General features: G+C 36.2%; 1 protein-coding gene across 4 annotated transcripts in view; it reads left to right on the top strand.

Annotated features, from left to right (window-relative positions):
- Nucleotides 1-142: 142 nt before the first annotated feature.
- FAM126B (family with sequence similarity 126 member B) overlaps nt 143-22466 on the top strand; it is a 59524-nt gene continuing 37200 nt past the window's right edge. For 2 of the 4 annotated variants that reach the window (XM_045847684.1, XM_045847681.1), the window contains exons 1-3: nt 143-279; nt 1059-1092; nt 14362-14461. The gene's annotated coding sequence lies outside the window, so the exon portion shown is untranslated. Of the gene's footprint in view, nt 280-309; nt 446-1058; nt 1093-14361; nt 14462-22466 lie in introns of those variants that run through there. The other 2 variants (XM_045847682.1, XM_045847683.1) reach the window with 2 other exon arrangements.

The following is a 22466-nucleotide window of genomic DNA, read 5'->3' as shown; positions in this document are numbered from 1 at the left end:
CCGACAGTGTTTCCGCACATCTGTGTATCCGTAGTCTATCTTCAAAAAGAGAAATTGTGGAGGGCAGAAGGGCGGGAGAGAGGATCTGTTTTCCGCGCTTGGAGACCGGAATCCTTAGCCACTGAACAGAGGGGTGGGCCGTGGACATCCTGCAGCCAATAAGTGAGGCTGTTGTTAAAGCGTGGACTCACCCAGTGGGTGGGCTGGTTATTGCGCTGCAGTGGGCTGGCGGCTGCGGGAGGCGGTGGCGGTTAGAAGCCAGAGACAGCGGGGTGACAGGTAGGCAGCTACGCTGTCTTTGGCGGACGCAGAGGGCTTCCTCAGGAGGGATTTTCACCTCCTCCGGCTGCAGATGGGATCTACATATATAGAGGGGATCTGACGAGGGTGGTTTGGGAAGGTGGTAGCCGCAGTGTTGGTGGTTCCGGAACCTGTCGTAGACCAGGTAGCCGCTTGGGAGGGTCGTGAGGAGGAGAAGGCAGCTGAGGCGGGTGGCGGCTGAGCCCAGTGCGGTGACGCTGGGGGCCTAGGGCGTGGGGGGCTGCGGTGGCACCAGCAACCAGAGGAAGGAGGCGGGAAGAAGACAGTGTCGTGAGGGCTGGAGAAATTTTTTGCACGAAGCTCAGATAAAAGGATGCGGCATTGCAGGCACCCGAGAGAAATCCTAGGGCCTTTTTGGGGGGTGGGAAGGGGAAGCAGAGAAGAAAGATATTTACTGGCCGTCAGATCCTTGAAACTCTTTATAGCTACACGAGTACATTATATAACCCTTGGCTGTTGTATACCCTAAAAACTAGGTTGTCTCTTTGGAAAAGGAGGTCCGGTAACCTATTGATGTGTCAGAATAGTTTTTTCGTTGGTTACAGAGAGCCTCGCAGGCTCTATAAGAGTAGACGTGTGAAGGATAAGATAGTCACGAAGACCTTATCCCAAATATGGACTTGGGTTGAGAGACTCGTTAGTTTGAGATGAACGTGGCCAGGTTCACGTTTTGTAGTTCATGAATTTATTTGTTTTGAGGGTCAAAGCTGATTACAAATACTTTTTCTCATCTTCAGGAAAGTGGAGAGCCTCAAAAATCTATAGTGGGAGGTAAGTGCAGATTGGAAAATGACTGGAAATTTCGTTGTTAGATTTTTACCCCTAGATATTGTGGATGTTAGAGGTCTGAAAATAACGTGGTGGTTTAAATGGAGAAGGGGGAATACAAAAGTCATCCTTTAAGTAACTTGCTGTGTAAATCTGAGAAACTAGTTATGGATTATTTATTAGTTATGGATTATTTATTTATCTTGACTCAGGTAAAATGTATTTACAGACATTAATAACTGAATTATGTTTTTTCCTGGGTTTAATAATTCACTCTTGCACAATGAAATGTATAATTAATATAAGAATTTCATTAAGTATGTTATGGAAAGACAAATTACATTAAAAACTTGGTTCCATAGCTCGCTGGAAAACAGTTTTCAAAGAAGCATTATAAATTGGTAAAATGTAAGCTGATTGAAACATTGCCTTTTACTTAGAATATAAGGACTAATGTAGTATTAGCAAGTGTACTATAATTTTCATTTTTCTGATTATAGTTTATATTAGTATATACCAGAACCTAAATAAAAAATTCATTTATTTGTCTAAATATCATTTGGTAAGGAGAGGTGGGTCTTTGGAGTTTATTTGTTAGTTCTGAAATGTTGGGAGTACTGCAATATTTATCACTGTTTTAGATTAAAATTTTGACACGGGGTGTCTCGTTGCCTTTTTACTTTTTTGCAGGGATAATACTATCTCTCAGTCACAAAGAATAGTTCTGCTTCTATTTTAGTAGTGTGAATACCTGTGAACAAATCTGCTTCTATGTAGTGGGGTGTGTGTGTGTGTGTGTGTGTGTGTGTGTGTGTGTATGTCTTGTTATGTAATCAGCCTACTAGAGCTGTCTCAGAGAACTAATGGCTGATTTTGAATGGCCAGTAGGTGTCATTGTAGAATGCAATAAAGTTGAACAATTGAGTAGGAAATTATCAAGTGATTTAAGAAACACTAGTCCAAATTAAAATATAATAATAATTGGCTGATTATTTATACATAATTAGAAGTCCATTTTTCTGACACATTTCAGTATTGGAGCTCTTATAAGGAATTTGAAACAATGGCTATAAGAAAGTATAATTGTTTGCCCTAAAATGGACCTTGAAAGCTTGTTTTTAAATCCAACTCTTAAGCGACCTTCACATGCAATAGATTTAGTCTATTTGATTGTTTTTAATACAGTTTTGGCATCTTATAGTAGTTTAGTAAGTTTTAAGATAATTAAGATTTTCAGCCTGACTGAGCTTTATAATAGAAAAACAGATGCTAAGTAATAAAAAAACTAAAATGATGAACCATGAGCAGAAAATAATGAATCCCAAAAAGTTATCAGCTGCACAACATAGTACTTTGTTATTGTTCTTTCAATGCAAGAACAAATGAATTCTTATGTTTCAGTGTATATGACTTCTTAGTTTTTTTGATACCCAGAATAGCTTCTTTTTTACATTTTTGTCTGGCTAGTAGACTATGTGCTTTTCTCAAAATGATGAACTGAACATTTGCTGTTGTCTAAAATGTGATACAATGGATTCTGGAGGGAGCTGGCACAGAAAGCTCTGAAGGCGGCGTACAGCTGGTGTGAGTACAGCCCCTTAATCTGCAGAGCCTTCTACTGAATCCTTGTCACTTTGTAGCTCTGCTCCTTTTGCCTGCTATTGATACAATGTTAAAGTAGAGTTGGACCTAATTCAGAAAATCTCAGTGAAAGTGGAGTTTATAAATATATTCAGAATAATTGAGGAGTTTTTTTTAAAAAGGCACACACACATCATCTCCACGACCTTTCAGAATCTTAGTGGTAGGATGAATGTGAAGGAAGGTAGATATACATATTTTGAAGAAAAAAAGTCTCCAGATGATATGGTTCATCATTGACTTCCACTTTCAAATCATTGATCTAATTCAAAGCTCTCTTACTCGTGATATGAACCAGTAACAGTAGTTTCTGCTTGAGAGAAAGGGCTGCCAAATCTACCAATATTTTTATAGCTCAATAAATTTTCACCCTTAAATGTCATAGCTGGGATAGATTTTCTAGTTAGGAACTAAAGTTGCCAGAAATAAAAATCTTGCTGAATGTTTTGGTTTAGATTAGTTTGTACTTGGCATTTAGCTGCTTTCCGTAAACCAAGATAATTTCTTTCATGATTCAGACCTGTGCTAACTTGCACAGATATTTACTTATATCTTGTTCTCTCAATGTGTCTGAAAGCTGTCTAATTCTAGAATCAAGCTACAATTGGAAAATAAGAATTGGAAATTTTCTCAGTTAAAGGTCTTTTGGCAATATTGTAATGATACAAAGAAGATATACATTTAGCTTTTGCATAAACATTCACTCAGTGATACATAGTAAAACTTGGAATTGTGAATGTGTTGACTTTGACAGAGGTCCTGTTTAGAAATTCATGGTTCATTTTTATGTATTCTAGACTTTCTATTTGAGTATCTGTCTGCCACAAAGACAAGTACTAGAAAAAGCAAATGTGTATACTTTAATTTTGGAGAAAGGAGTAAAAACTCAATTATGTCATATATTTAAAAAAATTTTAAAGGGTTGTTTAAGGATTAAATAAGCAAGTATATGTAAGTTTCTTATTACAGTACTTGGTGCATCATACTACATAATAAATATAATAGCAGCAGCAGTGATATGTCAGGCCTCTAACTTCTTACTATGCCTCTCACTAGGACCATTCTAACAGTCTTCTTATTGGTCACCTTACTCTCAGTCTTTCTTCCCTCTAGGCCATTCTATAATGCAACCAGAGTGCCTATCACATTTTGGTCACTTCACACAAAACTCTTTTAACGTCTCCCCATTGTACCTTCATACATTAATTTCTGTTTTTTAATCGTAGTGGAATGAAGCATTGGAGTCAGCATGACCTCCAGGATATTATAATAGGTCAATCAAGGATAAAAACAAAAATCTCAAGTAATTTTTCTCAACTTCAAGAAACTATTAAAGTATTGTTTTAGAGTTTGTTTGGTATTGCAGCCTTACACACCATCCCAAAAGTTAATGACCTAAGACAAAAAGATTTATTTTTCATGATTCTATAGGTTGGCTGAACAGTTCCTCTGTTGGTTTCATTTGCCTGTCCCATTCAGTTGAATCTACTTGGAGAGTTGACTGCGTTGGAAGGTCCAAGATATCCTCACTCACATGTTTGTAGTTGGTGTTGCTTGTCTGTTATTAAAGTGCTACAGTCTTCTCTGTGTGGCTTCCCCTCCTCTAGTAGGCTACTGGCATTCTTATAAAGCATTCTCAGGGTAGTGTCCTAAACAGGTGAAGGTGGAAGCTGCATGGCTGCAAGGTTGCAAGGCCTGTTTGAGGCTTAGGCTTTGAACTTATGTTAATATAATGGCCTTTTACCATATTCTATTGGAAGGACCTCTGTCTCAACCAGTTTGGGCTGCCATGACAAAGTACCACAGACTGGGTGGCTTAAACAACAGACATTTATTTCTCACAGTTCTAGAGGCTGGTAAGTCCAAGATCAAGGTGCCAGAAAATTGTGTGCCTGCCAAGGGCCCACTTCCTTATTCTGTGATGGCTGTCTTCTCACTGTACCATCACATGGCAGAAGGGGTAAGAGAGCTCTTTGGGTGCCTCTTTTATAAGGGCACTAATCCCATTCAGGAGAACTCTACCTTTATGACTTAATCACCTTTCAAAGGCCTCACCTTTTAATATAATCACGTTGCAGGTTACTATTTCAGTATATGAATTTTGGTGGGATGCAAAAATGTCCATAACAGTGGTCCATGTAGAGATGGGACTATTTTCTGTTTTCTTAATTTAAGGATGAAAAAAAGTCCAAAAATGACACAATTGCTATAAAAATTTGTGAAAAGTTTTGCCGAGGCTTAATAGTAGAAACAAATACCCAAGTACAAAAGACATTAAGTGGCAAACAAGGTGAGGCATTTGGAAATCATGAAGTAGTCTGCGTGATATGTAAGAGAATCAACCTTATCTGATTGTTGTGCAATAGCAGTGTTTCCTGAAAACTTGAAGAAGGTTAATCTGAAGAAAGGTCATTCATTTTTTTATTTGAAAAGTTTAAACTTAACCTCTTATTTTTATATAATTTGGTCTTTATGATCATAGTTTTATATGCCAAATTACTTTTCTAAAACAAAATTCCCAAAGGTTGGCAAGAAGTTACAATACTGTATTATGAAAGCTTGTCAGTGTACTAAACTACAGTAACATCCCTCCAACTGGACTCTAATGGTGGTGTACAGTCACAGAGTACAGGCTCTTTGTTCAGGCTTGCCTTCTACTTTACTCCCATTTCTGTGGAAATACCTTACACTTTATCAGACTGAAGCATAGCTGAGATGGCTGTTGGTATCTTAGACCACATATTTGTTGCCAGAGTCTCTTTCTTACATTATTAGTCAGGAATTGTGGTTGGCTACTAGAAACAAAGATAAGAAATAACCATTGCTTAAACAAGATAGTAATTTAGCCCTGGCTGGTGTGGCTCAGTGAATTGAGTGCCGGCCTGAGAACTGAAAGGTTGCCAATTTGATTCCCAGTCAGGGCACATGCCTGATTGGGTTGCATGCCAGGTCCCCAATTGGGGCCATTTGAGAGGCAATCGATTGATGTATCTCGTGTACATCAATGTTTCTCGACTTTTCTTTCTCTCTCCCTTCTCTCTCTAAAAATAAATAAATCTTAAAAAAAAAGAGTAATTTATTTTTGGCTTGTGAAAAAACATTCAGAAATTGGCTGTGTAGGACTGATACGGCAACTCTAGAGTTGTCAGAGACCCAGTCTCCTCTCTTTTTTGCATGTGGCTTCCATTTTCAAGGTCAAAGAATGGTTATCCAGTGATCACACTCATGTTCTAGGCAGAAGGAAGGAGAAAGAAAGGCAAAGGACAAAAAGGGCATGCCTTATACTTTTAAGAAACATTTCTAGAATTCCCCATACAATATTTCCTCTGATCAGATTGATCAGGACTTAAGTCATTTGGCCATAAGTAAGGTTCAGAAGTGACTTTTAGCTGAGCGTATAGACTAGAAAGAACAGTGGGGCCTGGGGTGGGAATCTGTATTAAATGGGGACTAGTGATCTTTTGGGAGGTAGAAACTTTGAAAATTTATTAATAAACAACTTGTGGTTAAAGAGAAAAATCACATGGTGGAAATTTTGTAATTGAATTTATTGGGGTCATATTGGTTAATAATATTATATAGGTTTAAGATACACTGTTCTATATCATCTATATATTGTATTGTGTGTTCACCATCCCAGCTCACGTCTCTTTCCGTCACCATTTATTTCTCCTTTACCCACCCCTTCCCCATTTCCCTTCAGTAATGACCGTACTGTTATCTGTCTATGAGAGTTTTGTTTTGGTCTTGTTTTGTTTTTTTGCTTAATCCCTTCACCTTTTTTACCCAGCCCCTACCAACCTCCCCTCTGACAGCTATGAGTCTGTTTCTATTTTGTTCATTAGATTCCCCATATGAGATCATATGGTACTTGTGTTTTCTCTGACTGGCTCGTTTCACTTAGCATAATACTCTCCAGGTCCATCCATGTTTTCACAAAAGGCAAGATTTCCTTCTTTTTTTCTTTTTCTTTCTTTTTTTTTTAATATTTTCTTTATTTTCCGAGAAAGAGAGAGACATAAACATCAGTGTGTGGTTGCCTCTCATGAGCCCCCAACTGGGGACCTGGCCCGCAATCCAGGCATGTGCCCTAACTGGGAATCAAACCGGCGACCCTTTGGTTGGCAATCCAGTGCTCAGTCCACTGAGCCACACCAGCCAGGGCTCCTTCTTCTTCTTCTTTTTTTTTTTTTTAATGGCTAAGTAGTATTCTACCACAGCTCTTTTATCCACTCATCTACTGATGGGTACTTGGGCTACCTCCAAATTTTGGCTATTGTAAATAATGTTGCAATGAACATAGGGGAGCATATATTCTGTCAAATTAGTATTTTGGGTTTTTTCAGGTAAATTCTTGAAAGTGGAATCACTGAGTCATAAAGCAGTTTCTTTTTTAAAATTTTTGAGGTAACTCCATACTGCTTTTCACAGTGGCAGCACCAGTCTGCATTCCCACCAATGTTGCATGACTGTTCCCTTTTCTCCACATCCTTGCCAATACGTATTTGTTGGTTGACTGATGATAGTCATCCTGGCAGGTATGAGGTGAAGTACTGCGGTTTTAATTTGCGTTTCTTTGATGATTAGTGACATTGAGCATCTTGCATCTTTTCATGTGTCTATTGGTCATCTATATATCCTCCTTGGAAAAGTGTCTATTCAGATCCTTTGCCCATTTTTAATTGGATTATTTGTTTTTTTGGTGTTTTTTATTAGTTCTTTATAAACTTTGGATATTAACTCCTTATCAGATAGACTGGTGAATACATTCTCCCATTCTGTGGGTTGCCTTTTCATTTTGTTGATGGCTTCCACTGCTGTGCATAAAATTTTCAGTTTGATGTCCCATTTGTTTATTTTTTCTTTTTGTTTCCTTGCCCAAGGAGTTATGTCAGAAAAAATGTTGCTACAAAAATGTCTGCAATTTCACTGCCTATCCTTTCTTCTGGATTTTTATGGTTTGAGTCTAATATTTACATCTTTAATCAATTTTGACTTCATTCTTACATGTGATGTGAGAACATGGTTGTCTAGTTTTATTATTTTGCATATATCTGTCCAATTTTCCCAACACCATTTATTGAATACACTGTCTTTACCCCATTGTATGTCCTTGCTCCCTTTATTAAATATTAATTGACCATAAAGGTATGGGTATTTACTGGGCTCTCTATTCACTTACATTGGACTATATGTTTTTATGCCAGTACCATAATGTTTTTTTACTTATATTTTACTTGTATTTTTACTTATATTTTACTTATACTTTTATTTACTTATATTTTACTTATATTACATTTATATCAGTGTTTCCCCCTTTGCCCACCTATACCCAACAACCCCCACTCCCTCAGGCAGTCCCCACACCACTGTTCATGTCCATGGGTCATGCATATAAGTTCTTTGGCTACTTAATTTCCTATACTGTATTTTATATCCCCATAGCTGTTCTGTAACTACCTATTTATACTTCTTAATCCCCTCACCTTTTCACCCATTCCCCCACAACCCCTCCCTCCTGGAAACCACCATAACCCTCTCTGTATCCATGATTCTGTCTCTGTTCTTCTTGTTTGCTTAGTTTGTATTTTAGATTCAATTCTTAATAGATATTTATTTTTGCCATTTTATTGTTCATACTTTGATCATCTAATTTTCTTAAAAATGCCTTTAACATTCTCTATAATAATAGTTTGGTGATGATGAACTCCTTTTGTTTTTTCTTGTCTGGGAAGCTCTCTATTTGCCTTTTGATTCTTTTTTTTTTAATATATTTTATTGATTATGCTATTATAGTTGTCCCATTTTCCCCCTTCACTCCCCTCTACCCTGCCCACCCCCTCCCACCCATATTCCCCCCCTTTAGTTCATGTCCATGTGTCATAAGTTCTTTAGCTTCTACATTTCTCATACTATTCTTGTGAATATAAAGTGAAATAAAGAAAAATGCACAGGGATCCAATAGTGATGGGAAGGAAACTGGGACTCATATCAGTGGAGTGGACCAGAAGGAAGAAAGAAACAACTGAACAGAAAAGAAAGAAGAAACAAGAATTCAACAAAATGAGGAGAGGCTTAGGAACCTCCAGGACATCTTTAAACATTCCAACATCCGAATAGGGGTACCAGAAGGGGAAGAGGAAGGGCAACAAGTGGAAAAGTTATTTGAACAAATAATAAAGGAGAAGCTCCCCAATCTGGCAAAGGAAATAGACTTCCAGGAAGTCCAGGAAGCTCAGAGAGTCCCAAACAGGTTGGACCCAAGGAGGAACACACCAAGGCACATCATAATTACATTAGCCAAGGTAAAAATGAAGGAGAGAATTCTAGAAGCAGCAAGAGATAAGGGTACAGTCACCTACAAAGGAGTGCCCATCAGACTGTCAGCTGATGTCTCAAAAGAGACCTTGCAGGCAAGAAGGGGCTAGAAAGAAGTATTCCAAGTCATGAGAGGCAAGGACCTACATCCAAGATTGCTCTATCCAGCTAAGCTTTCATTTAGAATGGAAGGGCAGATAAAGTGCTTCTCAGATAAGGCCAAGTTAAAGGAGTTCATCATCACCAAGCCCTTATTTTATGAAATGTTAAAGGGACTTATCTAAGAAAAAGAAGATAAAAAACATGTATAGTAAAATGACAACAAACTCAGAATTATTAACAACCACACCTAAAACAAAAACAAACTAAGCAATCAACTAGAACAAGAACAGAACCACAGAAATAGAGATCACATGGAGGGTTATCAGCAGGGGAGTGGGAGGAGGAGAGAGGGGGAAAGGTACAGAGAATAAGTAGCATAGATGATAGGTAGAAAATAGGGGGAGGGCAAGAATAGTATGAGAAATGTAGAAGCTAAAGAACTTATGACACATGGACATGAACTAAAGGGGGGAATGTGGGTGGGAGAGGTTGTGCAGGGTGGAGGGGAGTGAAGGGGGGAAATGGGACAACTGCAGTAGCATAATCAATAAAATATATTAAAATACATAAATAATAATCAAGTTTTTAAAAGTATGTTTTATTGATTATGCAATTACAGTTGTCCCAATTTTTTTTCCTCATATCTCTCTCCTTTCTGCACTCCCCACTCTCCAGCTCCACCCCCATCCCGCCCCCAGTTATGTCTGTGGGTCGTACACATAAGTTCTTTGGCTTCTCAATTTCCTATACTATTATTAACCTCCCACTGTTTATTTTGTGTTTACCTATTTTGCTTCTTATTCCTGTACCTTTCCCCACCCTTCTACCCTACTCCACTGATAACCCTCCATGTGATCTCCATTTGTGTGATTCTGTTCTTGTTCTAGTTGTTTGGTTGGTTTTTTTTTTTAGGTTCAGTTGTTTAGCTGCAAGTTTGTTGTCATTTTACTGTTCATAGTTTTGATCATCTTTTTCTTAGATAAGTCCCTTTAACATTTCATAAAATAAGGGCTTGGTGATGATGAACTCCTTTAACTTGACCTCATCTGGGAAGCACTTTATCTGCCCTTCCATTCTAAATGATAGCTTTGCCGGATAGAGTAATCTTGGATGCAGGTCCTTGCCTTTCATGACTTTCCAGCCCCTTGAATACTCCTTTCCAGCCCCTTCTTGCCTGCAAGGTTTCTTTTGAGAAATCAGCTGATAACCTTATGGGAGCTCCTTTCTAAGTAACTCTCTCCTTTCCTCTTGATGCTTTTAAGATTTTCTCCTTATCTTTAATCTTGGGTAACTTAATTATGATGTGTCCTGATGTGTTCCTCCTTGGGCTCAACTTTTTTGGGACTCTGAGCTTCCTGGACTTCCTGGACATCTACTTCCTTTGCCAGGTTGAGGAAGGTCTCCATTATTTTTTTGAATAAGTTTTCAATTACTTGCTCTTCCTTTTGTCCTTCTGGCACCCCTATGATTCAGATGTTGGAATGTTTAAAGTTGTCCCAGAGCTTTCTCAGCCTCTCCTCACTTTTTTGAGTTTTTGTTTCTTCTTTTTGTTTCGGTTGGATTTTTATTTCTTCGTTTGTTTTAAATCATTGATTTGAGTCCTGGTTTCCTTCCCTTCACTGTTGGTTCCCTGTATATTTTCCTTTATTTTACTTTGCATAGCCTTCGTTTCTTCCTTCATTTTGTGACCGAGCTCAATCAATTCTGTGAGCATCTTGATTGCCAGTGTTTTGAACTCTGCGTCAAATTGGGTGTCTATCTCCTCGTTGCTTAGTTCTTTTTGTGAAGTTTTGATCTCTTCTTTCATTTGGGCACTATTTCTTTGTCTCGGCACACCAGCCTGGATAAATGTTTCTTTAACTCCTTGGTTTTGGCCTCTCCTATCACCCAATCTGGGTACTCATGAAGCATCTTTTGTTTGGGCAGAGTATATCTGCCTCTTGTAGTTGAGCCTTGAATGCTGTTGGCATTCAAGATCAGTGGGAGGGATTTACCCAGGCCAGTCAGCCACCAACCTCCACCATCTGTGAAGGATCAGCTGTGCAGGCACAGGGTGGTAGTGTTCCAACGCAGTCTACAACTGTCCACCTGGTGCACAGATTCTATGGTTTCTTGGGTGGTGCAGGCCAAGGTCAGCCCCTACCTGTGTTTTAACCCAGGGCCACCCTACCTGGGCTATAAAGCAGTCTGTGCTGGTTGCTACTGGTGCTGAGCTTGGTGATTCCCAGGAGAATATAAACTGTGAATGTAGGCTGGGTGCAGCTAGTTCCAGGCCTTGGGCCATTTAGCAAGAGGTACAGGGGCTGGGAGCTCACTGAGGCTGACTGTTGTTTGTTTTAGAGGATTTAGGAAGTCGTGAAGCATAAACCAATAATAGTTATTCAAATGGAAAAGTCTCTGTAACATCTTGGGTGGGCCCATAAGTTGGGGATCTCCAGGGGAGGGCATTCAGTGTTATTAAGTTGATGGAGTCTCAGATAATGGTACCCTTCTGCCAGCTCTGTGGCTCTGTGAGGGGAAGGTTCAGAATAGGGACAGTGACCTCTCTGTGTGGGAGAAAGCTGTCCCTTAGCTCTTGCCTTAATGCCAGACCCTTCACTTCCTTCCTGTATGCCACTGGTGCCTTTCAAGCCAATATCCTGGTGCTAGAGCTCAGAGGGAGTGAGTCTCAGTAGCTGAGTCCATGTTTGGGTTCTTTAAGAGGAATTGCTTGGGACCAGCCAGTTCTGCATGTCCTCCCTCCCACCAGTCTGCATGGATATGGTTTCTTTAATTCCATAGTTTTCACACTTCCATTCAACTGGATTTCTGATGGTTCTGAGTGATGGTTATTCTGTAATTTAGTTGTAATTTTGATGTGGTTGTGCGAGGAGGTGAGCTGTGTTTACCTATGCTGCCATCTTGACCAGAAGTACCATGCTGTTTTGATTACTATGGCTTTATAGTATAGTTTGATATAGGTAGCATGATTTTTCCAACTTTGTTCTTCTTTCTTGAGATTGCTGTGGCTGTTCAGTCTTGTGGTTCCATATAAGTTTTTGGAATATTTGTTCTAGTTCTGTGAAATACACCATTGGTGTCTTGATAGGAATTGAATTGAATCTATAGATTACTTTGGGTAGTGTGGACATTTTAATGCTGCTAATTTTTCATATCTATGAGCACAGTATATGCTTCCACTTATCTGCATCTTCTTCAGTTTCTTTTTTCAGTATCTTACAGTGTTCTGAGTACAGAACACTGTTCAGGTTTTTTATATCCTGGTTAACTTTATTCCAAGTTTTTTTTTATTTTTTTGATGCAGTTGTAAATGGGATTTTAGTTTCCCTTTCTGATAACCATTATTGCTGTATAGAAATGCAACTGATTTCTGGATATCTTGCATCTTAGTACTTTACTGAATTCATTTGTCAGTCCTAGTAGTTTATTGGTGGAATCTTTAGGGTTTTCTTTTTCTTTTTTCTTTTTTTTTTAAGATTTCATTTATTTATTTTTAGAGAGGGAGGGGAAGGAGAAAGAGAGAGAGAGAGAGAAACATCAATGTGCGGTTGCTGGGGGCCATGGCCTGCAACCCAGGCATTTGCCCTGACTGGGAATTGAACCTGCGACACTTTGGTTCATAGCCTGCACTCAATCCACTGAGCTACGCCAGTCAGGGCAGGGTTTTCTATATAAAGTATCATGTCATCTGCAAATAATGACAATTTTACTTCTTCCTTTTCAATTTGGATGCCTTTTATTTCTTCTTGTCTGGTTGCTGTGGTGAGGACTTCCAGTACTATGTTGACTAAGAGTGGTAAGAGTGGACATCCCTGTCTTGGGGAACTAGTAATCTTTGCCATACTTGCCTCCTGACTTCTCTGCTAAGTCTGCTACTGACTGACCAGTTGTTGCTCTTAAGGCATTTATTCAGTAGACATGAATTAGTGCTAACCATGTGCTAGGCCCTATTAGGAACTAGAAATACAAACACAACTGAGAAATACTCCCCACTCTAGAGAGGTTTAATAATAGGAGTAATAAACTTGTATACAGGTTTCTGAGAACTGAAGATATTAAGTACTGTAGTCTGTTAGACTAGTTAGTACTATGATTCTGCCAACTGCAATAAATAAGAAAGTCAGCCGCTGTGGTTGGGGTAGGAAGTCCTGACACATCTTTAGTTTGAAAACCATTGAATTTAATGATAATTAAATTTCAAGAGAATTTTATTGATGTATTTTTTGTATTTAAACAAATCGCATTTTATTTAGTGAACATATTTTAAAATGTTAATTTTCTTTTGGTGTTTTAGATTTAGAGTTGTGATACAGTTTTGAATCAAAGAGGTAGAGCATCATGTGATCAACAACTATATGCAAATAATTACCAGTTTGTGAAAAAAAGTATACCATTAGCAATTTGAAAATGATTCTCTCTGGTCAAAAAACTTTTAACTTTTTGTACCAAAAATTCAAGTAATAGCATTTTCTGTGTTCTTTTTAAAATGATAAAATTTTCAGTTCTTAAAACTCATGTAAAAAGATTTTATGTTCATTGATACTTAGTATTTAAGCTTGTTTTTATACTGTATGTTAAAATTTTCTTAAAAGATTTTATTTATTTTAGAGAGGGGAAGGGAGGGAGAAAGAGAGGGAGAGAAACATCAATGTGTGGTTGCCTCTTGCACGCCCCCTTCTAGGTACCTGGCCCACAACCTAGGCATGTGCCCTGACTGGGAATCAAAGCGGTAACCCTTGGATTCCCACACCAGTGCTCACTCTGCTGAGCCACACCAGCTAGGGTGTATGTTAAAGTTTTAATGATTGTTTGCGTGTGTGTGTGTGTGTGAGAGAGAGAGAGAGAGAAATCACTATACTATTGGATTCAAAGAATTATTAGTTGGATATCTTAATTTTCTAGATTAGTTAAGCGAGGCTCCAGAAAATTTAAGTAACCTGCTCAAGGTCTTACAGATAATTAACAACTAATATGAAACTAAAACTCATACTTCATTTCTCTAAATCTAATGTTTTGTTTTGTTTTTAATTGGTTTGGTAGCGGCACAAAAGTATATGCTAGTTATTATGGAAACTTTTGAGTCCCTAATTATTTTTTAAATTAGATAAACTACATTATAAATGTCTTACCAAAATTATTCTTTCTTCTCTGTATTACATTCTTGAGAATATTTCACAATATTTTACAGTTTTCTGTTTTCATTTTTTATAGGGTTGGAAAATATTTAAGTCTCAACAAATGAATTCCATACTTGAACTGTGCTGCATTCCTGTGCCACCTCCTCCTTTAGAAAATTGATCTCAGAACAGAGGTAAAAATTATAGAATTTAACTTTTTAAAGGATAAAGCATGAATTTCCCATACAGTTAGACATGTTAGAATTTTGGGTAATCTTTGGTAGGTATCTTCTATTTTTAAAGCAATTTTACCTAGGAGAGTTGAAATAATCACATCTTAATGCATTTTGAAATTTACTTTTGGAAGTGTTTTGTTTTTAATAGTTGTGTATTTTAACCTTTTTGTGACTTAAACTGTACAGTTATTGATTTATCAAATTTACTCAGTGTGACTATTATTCAGCTATATCTAGATTCATGTATAATTTCCATGATGATATCTGTGTTCTTTACCTGTGCAGTCCAGTATGGGAGACACAAACCACATAAAGCTACTGAGCACTTGAAATTAATATAGCTAGGGTAACTAAGGAATTAAATCTTTAAATTTTATTTTATTTTAATTTAAATTTAAATAGCTACTTGCAGCTAGTGCCTGCTATATTGGACAGTATAGCTGTAGGTTTTTCCTTAGGGAACTTGGTATTTACAAATAACAGCACATTTTACATGTTTAAATTTCAAACTTAATCTAAATAGTCTTTGACCTAAGTTTGAAAATCTATAGTTGCGAATTCACTTTTTACTCTTATATGTTGTCCTGATACTTGTGTAGCTTTGTTTATTCAAAATTTTGGTCCACCAGAAACCCTTAAGAAACCCTTATAGTTAGTTTTGCTCACTGATGTAACTTATTTAATCTTAAAAAAAAAACTTTGACATAGGTACTTATAGTATCCCCATTTTATAAAGAGAAGCTAAGTAAGTGTCCCAAGGACACATAGCTGGTAGGTCGTGGAGCTAGAATTCAGACTCTGGCAGTCTATCACTGAACAGAGCCCATACTCTTCAACCATTTGGCCGCACCATCGCTTACATTCTGATTCTCTGTAAATTGGCAATTCCTAAAAAGTTATGTGCTGATTGTCAGCTAAGACAATTTTTATCCATGTAGGTAATGAAGAGCTTATCATACTACTATACAAGTACTCTGAGTTTGCTCCCCAGCAATTAGTTATTGACCTCCTTCAGATCATGTTCCAGCAGTTCATTATTTTGTTCATTATATTTTATTAGGGCTGGCTAATAAAGGTCGCCATTTCCATGGTCACTAAAAAGAAAATTATCTTCCGTGATATCCTCTTTACTTTGTTATACACTCTGGGAGTAAAGCAGCATGGGCTGAATTGAGCTGCACGTTGGAATATCAGCTTGATTTTTGCTCTTACAGAGAGTTTTTATATATACCAGGTGATGGAATGGGTCTGCTATAAAACAGGAGAAATGATCTTCAGAATTCTGTGTCATTTGCTTAAATAAAGTTTGCAGTGTATTTATACCTGTGTTCCTAGCTTCCTCCAGGTACTAAAAGATACTGAGTCTAGTTAAGAAATACATATTTAAAAGTTTTTTCTATAACCAGTACTATTCTATTTTTCAAATGAAGGTACTAAAATATATTTATAGGATTTTAGATTTAGAAAGTAACTTATCATTGTAGAAAACAAGCCCAAAGAGTTTAAGTGATCTGTTGAAGGTCATGGAAGAAGTGTGGTTCATTGATTCAACAAATATGTATTAAGTACCGGACATAGGTCCTGATACCATAGTATGCTTGTTACTTTTGAGTGCATAGTGAATACTCAAATATGAGAAAGCAGAAATGGACCCTGTTCTCATGGAACTTACAATCTGATGGAGAAGATAGACAATAAGTAATAAGGTCTAATAAACAAGGTACAAAATCCAAAGCTCTGGAAAGGAAATGAACCATATTTGTTGGAATGGAAAATACTGTAGAAGGGATAAAGAACTGCTAAGGTGGTGGAGGAAGGTCTTCTGATACTAACAGGATTGAAAGTAGCCACCTATTTAAGGTATGTATGTATGTATGTATTTTTAGAGAGTGAGAGAGAGGAAAGGAGAGAGAGAAACTTTGATTTGTTGTTCCACTTATTTAATGTCTTCATTGATTTGGTTAATTCTTGTATATGCACGGACCAGGGATAGAATCTGCAACCTTGGTGTATTGGGACCACACTCTAATCAACTGAGCTCCTCAACCAGGGTGGGAGCCACCTATTTAAATAGCAGCAGTAAGATAGTGTTCCAGTCCTAAAACAATCTACCCAGAATCCTGGGGTGAAGATGTGTGTAAAGTCATAGAGAAACTGAAAGAAGGGTATGGGCAGGACATAGAAGATGGTGGGGGGAATGGTATAAGCTATAAGAAAGGGGCTGGTTTAGTTTTTTCAATCATAGGCTTCACAGTAGGTGTTAAATTCAAATCTGAATTCTGCCACGTAAACTATGTTACCTTGTGTGGGTCATTCAACCTCTTTACACTTTAATTTTCTTATCTATTAGCTGGAAATAACAGAACCTATTATATTGCACATAGTATCATGAAGATTAATTATATAACACTTGTAGGAAATACTTATATGGTGTTTACCTTCTGATAAGAACTGTTCCAAGTATGCAGTACAGTACTGCTATTATCTCTCTTTTTGAAATGAGAGAAATAAAGTACAGACAGTTTAAGTATAGCTGGTAATGTAAGAGGATTTAAACATAGCTAGAGGAAGGGACCTTAAACTTAGTTTGGCTCCAGAGTCCATGCTCAAAATGTCCTGGGAATCTGTTATGTGGGTCCATGGCATCAAACTTATTTTTCATATTAATACTTGGGTAGTATTTGCCTTCTTTATTGTCATTCTCTGATTAATATAGTCCTACAGAAGCAATTATGAGATTTGGAAAAAAATGTAAAATGTTACTTTTTCATGAAATTTGTTTTTGTTTTGGAAAAGTAAATTTTCAATTTAAAAATGTTATTTATGTTAACATGTAATGGGCTTAATTTTTAAAATGAATTAATAAACTGTTAAAATGTAAGACTGAAAGGTGGTCAGAGACAAAAATTTGAGAATTGCTGCTCCAGACTACTAGATTCTGTTGTTCTGTTGTCTCTCATTAAATCAGATAAAATATAGAAAACAGCTGACACAGTGTTTATGCTTGATAGGCTCATTAATAACTTTTAAGACACTTTTTTCATATTTTAACATTTTTGAAATAAGAATATGTCTTGTCTGAATAAACTTTTCAGCAACCAGGCAAGTGAATTGTGAAATAGCAGTAAGTCGTGCCCTATTATGTATTTCGAGACTTTAGCTTTATGTATTCATTTGTTCAGTTATCATTTCAATTGATATTAGTAGTGCCACATAGGGTTGAATTTTTAATTGAATTTGCATCCCTAATTGTTGCTTAAAATGTCTACAAAATATCATAGTATAATACAGATTTGTGATGAACAATTAATTGTCTCAGCAGATTGCCTGACACATACCAATTAATTCAAAGACAACAAAATTGCCAAATATCTCAGTTTCTCAGTTTCAAACCTGGGCAAGATTGGTATGACTGATTCATGCATCTGGGAGAATATCTACCTGTCAAAGTTTCTGAGTGATTTTAAAGAAGCTGTTAGCTTCTGTCTGTATTTAATTTGGAAAAATAAAATTATTAAGCTTTAGTCAAAAATGCAGGCAGAAATCTCAGGTTTTGTTCTGGCCAAAAATAAAACTGTCATTGAGTTCATGCGTACAAGTAATTAAATGAATAGATGTTTGAGTACCTGCTGTCTGCCTAGCACTTTTGGTATGGCACCTGTCCCTATGAAGTACAGATTCTAGTGGAAGAGACAGACTATAAGAACTAAGCAATAAGCAAAATAATTACATATTTTGCCAAATGCTATGAAGGAAATGAATGGAGCAATAAGGATTGGAGGGAGGAGGAACTAGGGGGAGACAATTTAAGTAGACAGGGAAGGCTTCTCTGAGGAGATGGCATTTGAACTGAGTCTGTTCCAGCCATATGAGAGCTGGGAGAGTGTACCAAGTAGCTAGTTGAAAGACCAAAGATGGCTGGAAACATAAAGGATAATTTTTTTAAATTCCTATGTGATTTTACTGATAAGCTTATGCTCTTGTCCTATAGTTAGTCAGTATTTTTATTTTTAATAATTGCTTCTTTTCTACTTACTTAAATTTGTTAATGAATTACTGTCTTAAAATCAGTAGTATCAAAGAACTCAAGAAATATGATGGTGTTTTGATTTTATTTGTTGAGGTGACATTGGTTAATAAAATTAAAATTTTAAGTGTACATTTCTATGATAACACAATCTGTATATTGCACTGTGTGCCCACCACCCAAAGTCAAATAATTATAATTATTGATACCACTATATTTCTTTAAAAGGTATTGAAGTCACAGTCATTTTTTAATGGTATTGATAGAAACAAAAGTGATTTGGTGCTCCAAATTTGTGGTTATAGGAGAGATGCAGATAGTAATTTAAAATAAGACATTTCACCTGGATGTAATACTTTTTTTTTTTTTAACTAGAGGGTTGTCATTAGGATTAGTTGGGGAGATTTTTCAAAATATGTGTTACAGGCCCTATTACACTTAGGGATTCTGATGCAATATATATCAGATTAAAAAGATTTGTGTTTCTGGGGTTTCTCTTTTACTTTAAAAGCAATTGATACTCTTTGTAGAGAATTTGAAGAAAATCAGTAATTGTAGTTGCTTTTTTCCCCTTTTCTATAAAATAGTGGTGTACATTTTAAAAATGTTCTAATTCTTTATAGTTAGCAAAAAGATAACTTATTAGTTTATAAGTTATTCCCAAAACAGAAATCTTGATTTAAAGCACTTCATTATTGGGTTAGCCAAAAAGTTTGTTTGATTTTTTCCATCCAGTGGCTCTAGTAGTGCTTAGCTGTCTTTAACTTCACTTGAAACAATTTTGTTAGATTGTGCTGTGACAGCTGTCATATCAAGATGAATTTTAAAAAATACTTATCAAAATTGGTGAATTTTTGTGTAGCCATTTTAATATTGAAGATGGGAAAAAATATGGAACATCTTTGGCGCTTTATGCTTTATTATTTCAAGAAAGGTAAAAACACAGTTGAAATGCAAAAAAAGATTTGTGCAGTGGGTGGTCTTACATATATTTTTAACAATTGAAACGGAACATTGTAGAATACTGTATGATGAATACATGACTATATTTAAACTATGTATACAAACATTTTCATACATGCATTCATATACATAAATGTATATCTGGAAGAAAAGTACATACAAAGTGGTTGATTCTGTATTTCTGTTTATCTTAGTGGGTGGCATAAGTAGTTGGGCTTTCTTAGTGCCTTTGTTTTACAGGCATATACTATTTATAATAAGTATTTTAAAATTATTTAATAATTGAATATCAACTACTAATTTATATCAAAGGCATTTGTGTACACCAACAATGAAATATCAGAAACAGAAATCCCATTTGCTATAGCAACAAGAAAAATAAAATACCTAGGAATAAACCTAACCAAGGAGGTAAAAGACCTGTACTCAGAAAACTACACAACACTAAAAAAAGACATTAAAGAAGACACAAATAAACGGAAGCGTATACCATGTTCATGGTTGGAAGAATTAACATCATCAAAATGTCCATACTACCCAAAGTAATTTATATATTCAATACAATCCCTATTAAAATACCAGTGACATATTTCACAGATATTGAACAGACATTTCAAAAATTTTGTATTATTTTCTTACCACAGGACCTCTAGGCTGTTCCCTCTTTCTAGAATGTTCTTTTCCTACTTAACTCCTACTGATCTTTGATATCTCTATTTAAGCACTACCTCAGAGAAGCCTCTTTTGCTTTCATGAGCGTTAGTTTCCTTTGCTTTATGGTTTAGTGTGTCGTTCTTTACCATCTCTTTGCAAAAATATAATCTCCTCCAGTAGACAAATGCTCCAGTAGAGTGGGTCTACATCTGGTTTTGTTTACCATTGTATTTCCAGCTCCTAGCATAATAGCTGGCATATGATTTGTGCTTAAGAAATATTTATGGAATAGATCAGTGAATTTCTGACCAGATTCTCCTTTGCTCAGATGTCTGCTTAAGGTTTGAGAAGCTTCCAGGGCAACTGCCTTAGCATATTTAGACAGTTGTTCAAACTGGAAATTATACTGTATGGTGAATCCATGCTTGTTATTTTTATTGAGATAGAATTTGTATAGAATAAGATGCACAGTAATCATATCAAACTTCATTTTTAGGTGAAGACCGAGGTTTTAAAGAGTATTTAATACCACTTAATATTTGAAAGGGAATTCTGACAGTGATTTGAACAGTCATTGTAATAAATGAATGAACCTGATAAAATTACTTCATTGAAGGACATTATCATTTGAATGTGTAGTTGTACTCTGTTTTGTGAAGTTATTTTTAAGAGTCTCATTTCTTCAGCAAGAGTTTTAACATGGGATCCATGTCTGCTATGGCTTTACTATATCTATGAACTCCCTAAAATTATTTGCAAAATCGTGTACATATGAGCATCATACTTATCTTTTTCTGAATTAGGGATCCATAGTTTTGTTCATATTTTAAAAGGGGAAAGGGTCTGTGACTTTCTGCTTTTGCTTCCTCAAAAAGATTAAGAACCATTGCTTTGTATCTTATATATCATGGCTTATATGTAGAGTTAGTTCATCAATTCTCTATTTTTTCTTACAGTTCATTGTGGAACATTTCAAACCTGTAACAAAGTAGAGAGAATAGTGTAATGAAGCATAAGTGTCAGTAAGCGATTACTCAGTTTCGGTGGCTATCAACTCATCATGATCAGTCATATTTCATCTATACCCATTGCACTGTCCTCCTTTGGCTCTCCCCTCTGTCCCTGATTATTTTAAAGTAAGTCCCAGTCATTATTTCACTAATAAATATTTCAGTATGTATCTCTGAGACATAAGCACTGTTTTTGAAAAGGTATGATATAATTATCAAATATAAAAATCACCTATAATCCTTAATTTAATATCATTAAATAATCTGTCATGTTCAACTTCCTCCACTTGTCATGCTCTTTTTAATTGTTTGAATCAGAGTCCAAATAACATTCACACTTTGGTTATTGATTTTTCTTTTTACATCTCTTTTAATCTGTAGGTTTCTCTATCATCTCTTTTTCTGTTCAGTTTATCGGTCTATCTTCAAAACACTTGCTATTTGAAAATAAGGATCATGTATTACTCCTTTTTATACTCCTTGCTTACATAGTATTTGGTAGAGTGCATTATATAGGGATATTTTTATCCTTTTGGGATTGAGGGGGCAGATTTGGAAAATCCAATTTCCTTTCATTAGGTAGAAATTTAGTGTGCAATTTGACACACTCTTAGCAAATAATTGTCTTTTTAGTAAACTTTAAGTTGCTTTGAAGACACTTCACTCCTCCCACAAGAAGTTCTTTAGTTCTTCTAGTTGTTACCTTTTGAGCCTTAAATTAAAAACCACAACTTTTTATTATTTTTTTCACTTTAAAAATAATACATGCCCTGGCTGGTGTGGCCCAGTGGACTGAGTTCCAGTCTGCAAACCAAAAGATCACCTGATTCCCAGTCAGGGCACAAGTCTGGCTTGCGGTCTAGGTCGCCAGCTGAATGCGTGTTAGGGGCAACCAATCAATGTTTCTCCCCCTCTTTCCAAAAATAAATACATAAAATCTTTTAAAAAATAAAAATAATACATGCTTATTTATTTTTTAATAATTCAAAGTTATATAATTAATACATCCTCAGTAATCCTTCCTTCAGAGGCAGACACTTTAAGTTTGGTATATATAGAGGTAGGCAGAGTGGGTGTACAGTTGTGAAATGGTTTATTCTTGTGTTATTTATTAATTATGATATGATTTATTTGTATTATTTGTATTTTTCCATATGAATAACTGTAAATCTACTTTGCCCATTCCTGTATATGCTTCCAGGTTTGTTTGTTTGTTTTTATATTTTATGTAAATTTTAAAAAGAATTATAGTTTACATACTATTGTATAACTTACTTTTCTACTTGGACCTTTTTCCATTTTATAAAAC

This window comes from Phyllostomus hastatus, unplaced genomic scaffold (assembly GCF_019186645.2).
Source record: "Phyllostomus hastatus isolate PE091 unplaced genomic scaffold, TTU_PhHast_1.1 phas_contig_57, whole genome shotgun sequence".
Lineage (NCBI taxonomy): Eukaryota > Metazoa > Chordata > Mammalia > Chiroptera > Phyllostomidae > Phyllostomus > Phyllostomus hastatus.
The sequence above is the reverse complement of the archived record's forward strand: the minus strand, read 5'-3'. Positions and strand labels throughout refer to the sequence as shown.